Here is a 12,464-nt window from a genome sequence, read left to right on the forward strand (position 1 = left end):
ACTGGAACCATAGCAAATCCATGGTGTTCATCATGAAGATCAGATGGATATTCTAAATCAACTTCTAATAGACAACCCACTGGATGATCTTCACCCCAATTTAGAAAATCCTGGTTTTCAAGTTCTGCATTAGTCATCCATTGATAGTTCCCAATTGGGAGTGATTGGGTCATGACATAACCATATAAATTGTTCATGTCAATGTATAGTATGTATGTAGAAGATTTGCCAGGATTGTAATCAGCTAGATATTTATTGTTGGCTTTTGCATACCTCAAAGGACACTGTACTATACCACCACGTTTACCAGACTCAATAAACATGAACTGCTCAATATTGTCAACAAGACCAATTTCAACTCCTGTATACTTAAACATAGCCTGCCAGGATAGACCAGGTGTTGTGTAATAATATACAGGATCTAGTTGATATATGTGGAAACACCTACTTCTAAAAGCCTCGAACACATCAGATAATAGGAGGGTATCCAGAATCAAATATTTGTCATGATAATCTCCCATTGTTCTACAATCTAGTGTATTCCAAATTTTCTGGGCATATTGATAATCTTCCTCACTACACTCCTCATCTTGAAGATGATTATAAAATTGTTCTCGTGGTGGTAACTGTGTCTCATTAAATTTATCAAAATTATCCATGTATTGATAAGGGTAGACACCCTTTCTTCTCAGCAATTTCATGTTATCATCACCAAAATATTTCTTCGTGTAAACAAATTCACTATCGGTTAATTGTTTCACCAGAGTTGCCAAGCTACTAGATAGAAATTGGTATGAATCAAGAAACCTAAGAGAAACAATTTTTCCATTTTTTAATCTAATAGTTTTCTCTATGGTGATATATTTGTCTTTACTGCGTGGTATAATATTAATATCCTCTGCATCATATCCCAATTCTGAGATAAACAAGTGTGCATCAAAATTTTGCAAATTGTGAATAAATACTGGAATAAATTTGTATCTCTGTATTTTCAAGTTACATGGATTGCAAATACTGGCAATGAAATCCCCACTATAATGATTGTGATGTTGAATTTTTGGGCAATGTGAATCAAACTTATTGTTACAGTATGCACACTGTGTTGCATTATTATGTTGGTCTTGTTGCTCTGGTGTAAGATCATTCACCAGTTTTGTGTTATGTAAAATTGGAGCAAGTGTTTCCACCCACTCTCGAAGAGTTTGGATAAATTTTGGGGCTGTATTTTCACCTCGATAAATATAAGGGGGTGGACTGTTTGTGTGATATGTGTTTACCAATTTCAGAGCAAAACCACAAGCGACATGTTTAGCAATATGTGTTGTGTATGATGAATTTGAATCTGGGAGGCATACTGCCATTGGTTTCTGTATTGTCTCAAAATCAGCATAGATCACAAATGGATGCTGCACTAGTGATTTAAAATTTTTGAATTTTATAGTTTTGAGTGGAAATTTATAAGTCACACAAGGGTAGAGGTAACATTTTTTAATATGTTCCTTTAATTGTTCTTCTCTTGTTTTCATACTTGTGCCATGAAATATTGATAGGCAACAATCACATATGGTAATTCTATTATGATATAATGTTATTTGGTTTCTCACTAATTTTGGGAGATCCTGTATCAAACAATAATGCTTTTGATTTCCCTCAGAAACATACAGCAATCTAATAATATGTGCATCATTAGCTGGTGGATGGTGTCTAAGTACATTAATGTGGAATTTTTCATCATAGCCATAAACAAACACAGCTAATGGTTGATTGTGGTGCTGTTCATATTGTTTTTCAAATTGCTGGATAGCTGAAATACCTACTGGATATTGGATACCAAACATTATTTGTTCAAACTCATCAAAATATTTCATATAGTGAGAGACACGATGTTTATTATTTGGTGCTGGATAAAAATGTGCTATAATACACCAAAGAAAAAACATATCATCTTCATTTTGAATATTTAACACAGCATGTTTGTTTCTAATCTTTTTGGGCAGCTCAATATAACTAGACCCACCACCAAGGGGAGTATATCGAGCTAATTTAATTTCAAGTTTATGATCAGTATTACACAATCGCCATCCTGAACCTCTGCCTTCAAATTCTTGTTGTTTTAGTTTAAGTGTTTCACACATTTTATCATAAATATCATTCAAACAAGTGATATCATCACGGTGTAAAATTGACACACGGGTACAATGAGAATATTGTTCTTGTTCACCACGAGGATTTATATACAGTGAGGATAGAGTGAAGTATATTTTGAGGGAACATTTCAAAAGCATGCTTTGAATTGCATCTATAATTTTTTGCTTCAGTTTAGCCAGAAAATTTGGAATATCTGAGAGATCATCATCTATGTCTGTTGTAGTATATTCATTTCTATACAAGATTTCTTGTTTTTGGTTTGATCTAATTCTTTTGTTACTCATTTTTTTTACCTATTGTTTATTTATATACAATTAGAAAAATTTGTTGGAATAACTCACACTTAACTAAAATTGTTATAATTTTATGTTAATAAAAATTATAGAAAAAACAACAAATATCATGAAATAGAGTTTATACTGGGGTATATGTTTATTTTTATAGGTTTCTTTTTCAAATTGTATAATTTCAGGCAATAAATTATTAATATACAATATTTAAGAACAGAGCTTTATATTCACACACCTTTAGCACTTAAAAAACCTCCTAGACCAGCTATAGAACAACAAGAATCAGATAATAAAATTGAGTTGGGACTCTCGACTATAGTCTACAATGATAGAGCACTTGAGTACCAGGCAGACAAAAAAAACTGCATAGCTCTATGTCAATTAGTTCTTGAGATATTAATTATTTTGTATTTAGGAACCACTTTGGCCCATCTTACAGAGGGATAGGCATAGGTGGATGTAGGTGTGTGTGGGTGGGTGTGGGTGGCCTCTTACAGAGGGATAGGCATAGGTGGATGTAGGTGTGTGTGGGTGGATGTATGTGAGTGTAGGTAGGTGTAGATAGGCATAGCCTTAAATTGCACTTCTTAAGTGTCTGATGACAAGTTACACTTGTATAACCAGTTATAACCAGTTTAGCCCAAGATGCACTGTTCCCTACTGGGAAATAACATGTTCTAACATGCATGTTCCAAGATGCAAGATGGACCCATGACACATCCCGACACAGGGTCACCTGATTGCACTTGTTAAGTGCCCGATGGCACATGACACTTGTATAACCAGTTATAACCGGTTTAGCCCAAGATGCACTGTTCCCTACTGGGAAATAAATAACATGTTCTAACATGCATGTTCCAAGATGCAAGATGGGCACATGACACATCCCGACACAGGGTCACCTGATTGCACTTGTTAAGTGCCCGATGGCACATGACACTTGTATAACCGGTTTGTTTTTAAATGCCTGTTTTCTATCTACTAATAGGGAACAAATAATATCACATGGCGCCAAGGCATTCTCTCTTTCACAACTTTCTTTTTTTAATTTAGATTATTTGGCGCCCATGGCCGACTCCCGCCGCCCCCTATCTACGGCTCTGAACTTGACGAGACAGAAATGCAGGCACTGCAAGCGAAAGGAGCAAGAAAATTTTACGAAATGTATTTTTATTTGTATAAAATTTGAAATAGAACGGGGCAATTGCTCCTCTGTGCCCCCTGCAGGTGCCTTTGGCTATCAATGTTTGCTCCTCCTAGAATTGACTTCTGTCGAAGGTTGGGGGGCAATGTCCCTGCCTCCACCTGTGGTTGCACCAGTGTGTAAGTCCGAAATTTGGAGGAACAAATTGAATCAATCCTGCTACAGCAACTTGTTTTTTGGGAAGCAATGATCACTTTATTCCAGGCGATTTTCTTCTATTATTATTGCACGTGGCAAGAGCACAAACAGGCTGATTTGTTCTCATTCTACCGGCATTCAAGAAAAGATGTGTATAATCGACCCATTTATCTCAAGCTTCCGTATACGCTAACGAAGTAAGTTCCATTCTGTCCTCTTAATGACGTCATAGCGCGCACAGAATCATGGGAAAAAATCTCGAAACCTCGGGAATGGCATACCAAATAAAGGTACCTTGCCTTCATACATTGAAATGCAACACATTCCAGCTACTGCTACAATTCATGAATGAGAAACAACCTTTGGATAGAGCTTTATGTTCTTCATAATATTCATTAGTCTCAATTATTGTTCCTTGGATATCGGCGCGATTTGCCCAAGGCGTACGGTTTTAGCATTCTGGCTATAAGTTGCTCTGAAGTACGTAGATGAACAACACCTCCAAAGATAATTTCTTTAGTAATTACTTCCTGGTCATATCCCAATTCCACCCTACTAACAAGGTGTAAAAGTTATGATAATATAGCCTATGTACAACTATTGTTTTTAGGTTTGAACTAGGAATGAAAATATTCTAATTTCCTCCTCTTTCCACATTATTTTGTTTAACTTTTGGCATCGATTGTGTAAAATAGTTGCAGAAAACATTATTCTCGTATACTCATTAGAAAACTTACATTTCTATATGAAAATCAGCATTTTCAAACCTCTTTAAGTGAAAAATTACAAAAAATTTGAGTGATTATGAACTATAACTGCGCTGACATATCAAGATATAAGCATTTTTCTAATCGACTTCAGGTTTTCACGTTGTGCTCTTTTTCATATGTGGATAATACAACACGTTCCGCGAATTTTGGTACTTATTTTGTTTAGTGATCATTAATTCTTGGTTTGAATGAGTACAGACTAGGTATACGTCTAATTATAATACAAGCTATACCATATACTTACTTTCGTTTTCTTGTTGATTAAATTTTGGCTTTGAGAATTGTAAAAATCCAAACAATTCTGCAAGTATTCTCACACAGCAACTTTTTTCTTTGCCATTTTTGTAAGATAAACTCTACGGAAACGACCATCACGTGCGCATTGTTGCACTGTTGTATTATCGTAAGTAGAGTCGGATCTACAAGCCGCAAAATCCCGCAGTTTCCGGCGGACTCGGAGAGAAGTAAGCCTTTAGGGGCCCTCAGCCATTGACATAGTAGAGAGTTCGTATATGTGTATGTAAAAAATAAACGTAGTTTCTCAGGGGTACAGAAACGAATACAATATCGTCGATGTTTTCACGAACTGGCGAATATGTCAACTCCCCTGCATCACGAACCGGCGAATGTGCAAAATTTGACATTTTTAGTTTTTGACGCTGTATATGTTGGAACATCTTGTACTTTTCTCTCACAAAGTTTCAAGTTTCTATTAAATATTGTTTAGGAGATAAAGATGGACAACGTTTTGACGAATATGAAAACTAGTATTGTGATAATTTCACGAACCGACGAATGTGAAATTCGCCGCTTCGTGGAGAAAAACATGATATCATTTTACAATTTACCACCAAAGGCTTTTACTTCAAAGCCAAAACTGTCTATGAAAAAATACCAGGACTTGCTGTTATTATGTCAAGGAGTAATACCAGTAATTTCTCATCCTGATTATAAAGACTTCTATGTCAGATTACCTCACTAATTGTACAACCATTTTGCGTCTATTAACTTTGCATTTGATAACAGACTAGCGTTGGTCAATGTATTACTATTTTGTTCCTTACATTTTATTTCCTGAATTTTATTATTCTTGAAATTTATTTGCGGGTACGTCTAGTGTTGTGTGAATTTCTCTGTTTCTCACTGTTATATATTAAACTGTTATGGTGTATGTTATGATTAGTGTATTAAGGATTGGCCTAATATTTAACTCTGTATAAACATTCAATAAATAAGTTGAAAGTTTTAGCCTTCAACTGTAGAATTCGCAGTTGTAGTGAAAATTACAATGACGAATCAAGCTAAAAATATTCCATTTTTTTTTTTTTTTGTTTTCACGAACTGACGAATAGATTCAATTAAATCCTTTGTTCATTTATTGTTCATTAAAATTCTTTCTACGGTGTTCTTTTTCATGTGAACTACCTTCTCACACAGCATTTATTGTTATCTCAAAATATAGTTTAGCTAGAATATTTTTTTCAATGATTCGCAAGTAACGCAAAATTGGCTACTTTCAACTTCGTTTTTCTCAAAATCAATATTTTGCACATTCGCCAGTTCGTGATGCAGGGGAGTTGACACATTCGCCAGTTCGTGAAAACATCGACGATATATACAGGTAAAGTTAAAGTTCTCTGTGCATATAGCACGGTGCCATAAACAGTGGCGGCCGCCCATAAGGACGATACGGACGCCGCACTGCCGTGTGTAACCACAAGTGAACAGACATTCAGGGCCGTATTAAGGTTTGTGGAGGCCCCTTGGCAAAATGTTTTGTGGGGGGCCCCTTTTTTTATTATTTTTTACTAGGAGCTTTATTAGTTTAATATGTTAACCACCAATTTTCAGCAGTTGAAATGGTAGACCTGATTTTAGAATCAGTAGTCCTTCACAATCGAACATATGGCAGATAGGTTTGCAGGGAGAATAGCACAGTAAAATAAAGTTACAGGACGAAAATTGTAGCGCTATAGCAGCTGTAAAATTCTGCGTCTAAATGTGGCTGTTTGTCGTTCGTATGCTTCAAGACAACTCTTCCATTCGAACCCTTGTACTCATATCTACTGAGCGATAGGTACATGTAAAATTGTAATACTAATCTCTTTCCTAGAACTTCCCCATAAAACACTCTAAAATAGTCACAAAATCTCTTACCGAACTACTACTAGAGCAAGAGGTATCAACATTTACACAAAATTTTCATGAAACATTTCAACATATACCCTGTAGCTAAGTGTAGCTTAAAGTTAGGTGTCCTGCAGTTCACTGGTGCACCGAGAGAGAGCTCTAGTATCTCCACAATTTTTTACCCTAGAAAAACTCACAGTTCTAATACGATGTTATTAACGAAAGAAAGTTATGTACTTCGTAGGATTATTTATTATCTTAATCGTATCTGAGAATTTATTGTTTGAATAAGTTTGCCTTATTTCCACATCACAGCTAAATCAATCCATGGTATAAAGTATACTGAGCTTCAAATATCTACAAACAGATCGACTGACAGCTGTGTTACAATTGGATCCAGAAGAGTGTAGACATACCACAATATTGAAGTTTTTATTTTATTTTTAAAATACAACTTCTTATGTAATTTTTCACAATCATTGCCAGCTCGTTTAAAGATTTTTTGGTGGAGGCCCATTAACAGCTTCCTTTTGGTGGGGACCCCGGGGCAATTGCCCCAGTTGCCCATAGGTTAATCCAGCCCTGCAGACATTACATTAACATCTATATATGGTTTTCGCATTATTTGCATTGAAAATATTTCGTTCCTCACAGATCATTGGGTAGTCGGTTTTGTCTTTTTTTTTATCGCGCGTAGTTGTGAAGTTTGCAGGCCACTGCGGGAATGCGAGACTTGACCCTTCCAGCGAGAGAGATCTTGCGCATGCACTTTTCGTCCCTGTCAACATTCTCTGGCGAGGCCGGGCGAGGAGCGAGGCGAGGCAGCTGGGAAGAATAACGCGCACGGGAGGACCATACCTGGGAGGACGACGGTTTTCGTCGTCCGAAATCCCAGCCCCTACTGAAGCTGCCCTCTCTTCCTGGAGAAATGTAAACAATGAAGAGTTGCCCATGTGACATCTTTGTCTGTTAGCGACTGTGTGGCTGATTGTTGGGGTGAGATGTGTGTGTAACGGTAAGTTGATTTTTTTTTGTTACTTTGCACCATAATGTTGCAACTCTACAATTGTACGTTCAGCTCTAGCTGCAATACTACCATAACATTGGTGGTCGCATCTAATACTCCAACAGAAAAGCAACACAAAATAACATAATTCAATCAACTTCACAGCATTTCTGATCCTCACTTTGTTCCATATATTCTGCTACCCCCTCTCCCTTAGAAAAAATCCTGGATAAGGGCCTTGTAGCAACATATTCAAAATAAATAGAGATAAAAACGAATGCTAGATTGATTGATTTACTTTATATCACTTCGCTTCTTGTGCCAGTTATGGCTAATTTGCGAAGATGGATGATATGATGAAATTGATGAATGGACACTCACAAACATCCATGCCCAGGCCAGGATTCGAAACCAGGACTCCTGGCGTTGTAAGGCGATGTGCTAACCACTCAGCCACGGGGACCGTCACGAATGCAAATCTAATCACATATATTTTATTTCTCTGTGGTATATCTATCTATCTAATATATATTTATATAAACATATTTTCGTATCTGACACCTCCCTCAAAAAAATCCTGGTTACGGGCCTGCTATGTAGGCAACTCTGTTTTCTTATCTGTCAATCATCGTCATCTTTGCGATTAGCCAAAAATGGCAGAAAGGCGAAATAAAATAAATAAAATCAATAAATCAATAATAAAAAATCAAGATTTTTGTTTTAATAAAACGAAGATTTTAAACAACAACGTCTCTTAACGAGGATCGAACCTGGGACCGCTTGGAGTCTAACCCTAACTATAACAACTAACTAACGGAACAACAATTATCAGTATTCTGTCGGCTCAATATCGTAAATATTGTTCGAAATTTATATTTAAACTTTCAATTTCATTTTGAGATCCTTTTTTCTTATAATGTAACAGCTTTCTGAGAAATAATTTTCAAAGTTGCGCAGAGAAACGAGAATATACGAGTTATTTCTTCAAACCTATATTTATGATTAGACATTATTAAAGGAAAATATTCACAGGTTTCAACACTGTAGAACGCCTGTAATACAGTACTGAAATGGACGAAATTGTTGTGTATTGACGAAAATGTTACGTCCTGAAAAAACGTATGGAATGTTATTTGTTGTTATGTAAGAAAAATACGAAATATGCAAAAACGTTCGCAGACTGGTGAAAAACTAAACAAACTTAAATATACGAGGGTGGTTCAGCATGCTCCGCCCCTGACCCATTTCCAGTGATAGTAGAGACCTGTAATTTTATATGTAACATTGTTCATTCTTTAGACTAATATTCACAAAGTTTCAAGTATTTACAACAATTTCTCTTTTCGTTACACGTTGATGGTCAGTAAGAAGTGTAGCCACATGTGAAACAATGGAAAAATCTGAGGTCCGAGCAGTGATAAATTATTAACTCAAGAAAAATCTAACACCGAAAGACATCCATGCAAATATGGTGGGAACTCTTAGAGACTCTAGCCTTTCATATGATCTAGTGAAGAGATGGTGCCGTGAATTTAAATGTGGTCGGCAGACCTGTGAAGATGAGCATGGTGGTGGCTCATCTGCAACGGTGACCACAGCAGAAATGATTACAAAAGTGCATGACATGATTTTGGCAGACCGGCGAGTGACTGTCCGCCATATAGCAGACACATGTGGCATCTCAACTGGCAGTGTGCATTAAATTATTCGTCATCATTTGTTAATGAAAAAAATCTCTGCACATTGGGTCCCGAGAATGCTGACGGTCAACCAAAAGAGGACACGTCGTGTGAAAGTCAGAACCTGTTGCGGACAATAGAGGCTGACAAGCCAAAGTTTCTGAAGAGATTTGTTACAATGGATGAAACGTGGGTTCACCACTTCGATCCCGAAAGTAAACGCCAAAGCATGCAATGGAAACACCCCCATGCTCCACCCCCAAATAAATTCAAGGTTCAGCCACCAAAGGGCAAAGTGATGGCATCTGTGTTCTGGGATGCAGAAGGAATCCATCTCCAACAGGGAAAGACAATCATATGTGTTTATTCTTTATCCCTAATTGAAGAATTACGTACTGCCATCAAGGAGAAACGCCGCGGAATGTTCGCCCGTGGTTTGTTGTTGCATTGTGACAATGCTCCCGCCCACACCTCCCAAGTTGCGGTGGCTGCAATTCATGCAGCAGGGTTCGAAATTGTCCCTCATGCCCCTTATTCTTCAGATCTGGCCCCCAGTGACTTCCACCTGTTCCCGAACATGAAGAAACACCTTCGTGGAAAACATTTTGCCAGCGATTCCGAGGTTATGGATGTTGTGAATGCTTGGTTGCAGGACCAACCAAAATATTCTTTTTCTACTGGGATTGAAGCACTGGAAGGCCGATTGGAAAAGTGTGTTAATGTTGCAGGGGACTATGTTCAAAAGTGACAGTGATTTGGTTTTCCTACGAGGGTTCCTTCTATGTCAGGGGCGGAGCATGCTGAACCACCCTCGTAGATTCATAAGACATCACGTTAACCCGAGTTGTTGTATAAAGACTTGTAGGAGCTGGATGAAATCGTTATTTTTTTTTCTTGAAAAGAGTCACATTCTTAAGATCGACCACCAGTCGTTTCTCTTTCTTTGTATTTTATTCAATTCACACACATTCTTTTAATTGAGTTTAAAATAACAAAGAGAATATTACGAAATATTGCATATGGTGTTCACGTAAACAGTGGCGTACGCAAGAGGGGTTACAAGGTTTAACCCCCCCCCCCTTGAGCTTGTGAAATATTATGAAAAATGCTGTGGAAAAAAAATGAAATGGCCAATTTTTCACAGTCAAAGATCTGGGACAATAATATTACTATTAGTACTACTACTACTACTACTACTACTACTAATAATAATAATAATAATAATAATAATAATAATAATAATTTGAATTATTATTTCCATGCAGCATGGAGAAAAACACAGCATTCCAAACACAGGCGTCTTTCAGAGTGATGCCTTGAAAATAAACACGAGTTTATGAAGTTAGGTTAGGGTAACTGATTTAAAAGAGAAAAAAAGTTGTTTTGTATCTCAGTTGCAACAATGTTTAATACACTGCCGTACGCAGGATTTTTTTTTTTCGGGATGGGCTGGAATAGTAAATGTGGATAGCACATGGCTCCGTTTTGGAGGGCAGGATGCATAATAAAATATTTCGTAGTTTTGGAGCTTTTCAGTCTATTAAAATTATATTCAAAGACAAAAATGGTAATCGGAATTCACTTTAAAAGAGGTTTCGAATTTACACATTTTGATTTTTTAAAGTTGTTAACGGATTTTTATTTGAAAATTCTAATTTTCTCAAAATTTAGGTAGGAGCTGGAACACCATCGGCCAGCCCTCTACGTACGCCAGTGTTCAACGAACATGTATTTTTTTGTGTGTGAACAATGAGAATTAACTAAATAAAGTTATTGGTACGTTGTAAGAGGCTAATGTATAGACAAAGGCTAAGCGGACAAGAATACAGTCACCAATTCGCCTTCCCATTGTATTGTTTACCGCAGCACGTTTGAATGTCTCTCTTTAAAATGTGCCACCTTGTTGACTAGACAATTAGTCAAACGACAATAAGCTTAACTATTGTAAAATGTTTTATTGGTAAGAACAGGGAGACAATCCAGATGTGAATCATCGGGGACATTTATGCGGGGAAGAAGTCGGAAAAATTCCAACCAATTCCGGGAATCGAATCCGGATCTCCCGCGTGATTGTCACTTGTCAGACGCTCTACCGACCAGATCACCGCAGCTCCTTGGATGAGTTCCATACTTTGATTATTTCAATTTATTTTAATATATTTTCTTGTATTTATGGATCTTCTTCACCCTTGAAATGTCTCACCTCGTTGACCAGACAACTATTTCGTAACAAAGAAACAAAAAAATGCTCCCAGAAATCGAATAAAATAAATAAATAAAATAAAAATCGAATGACTAGAAAGTAATTTCGTTCTAATGTTTTCATAAATATTATATTTATGTAGATCTCTACTACTTAATAGCAGTAGTAGTGGTATTAGTAGTATTATTAATATTAATTTAGCTAATTAATTAATTATAAGTATTATTAATTAATTGTGATTATTATTATTTAATTAAAGTATAATAAAACAATGGTAATGTGAATTTGGAAAAAAGTTTTAGAAATAACACCCACCTTGATGAAATCCTGCGTACGCTACTGCACGTAAACATCTGAAGAAAGCGTTTAGAAAATAATAATAATAACCCGTGGCCTGAGGGTCAGGCCCTACCTATTGACTGCCGGCCTCAATCATTATCTTATCTATCTAACCTCAAGATGGTCTTGACTCAATCCTGCCAAGGTGGAAGATCAGCCAACCAGTTACGGGGTGACGTGTGGTCAGCACGAGAAATCCCCAGTTGTTGTTATAGGTTTCCATGACCGGGTTACGCTACTCACTTGTAGCTCCCCAATTTCCTCACGATGGTGGGTGGCTGAAATTTCAGGAGAAAAGTTGTTACCATCAGAAGACTCCATCCACCGCGCGTCCCGTAGCTCGAGCTCAAAGCCTGACATCTTACACAGCACGGCCACGGTATGGGAGAATTTGGAAAATATTTTTATTAATTTTAATTATTGATAAGTTTTATTAGCTGCATATGTCCCCTTATGTTCAATTAGGTTTGTTACTTGGGTTATGGACAATCGCAAACTTTTTGTTTAGTAGTCAATACTTGGTTTTAAACGACAGAGAAACGCTGGTAGAAGTTAAA

This window comes from Lepisma saccharinum, chromosome 16, assembly GCF_977018435.1.
Source record: "Lepisma saccharinum chromosome 16, izLepSacc3.1, whole genome shotgun sequence".
NCBI classification, from domain to species: Eukaryota; Metazoa; Arthropoda; class Insecta; order Zygentoma; family Lepismatidae; genus Lepisma; species Lepisma saccharinum.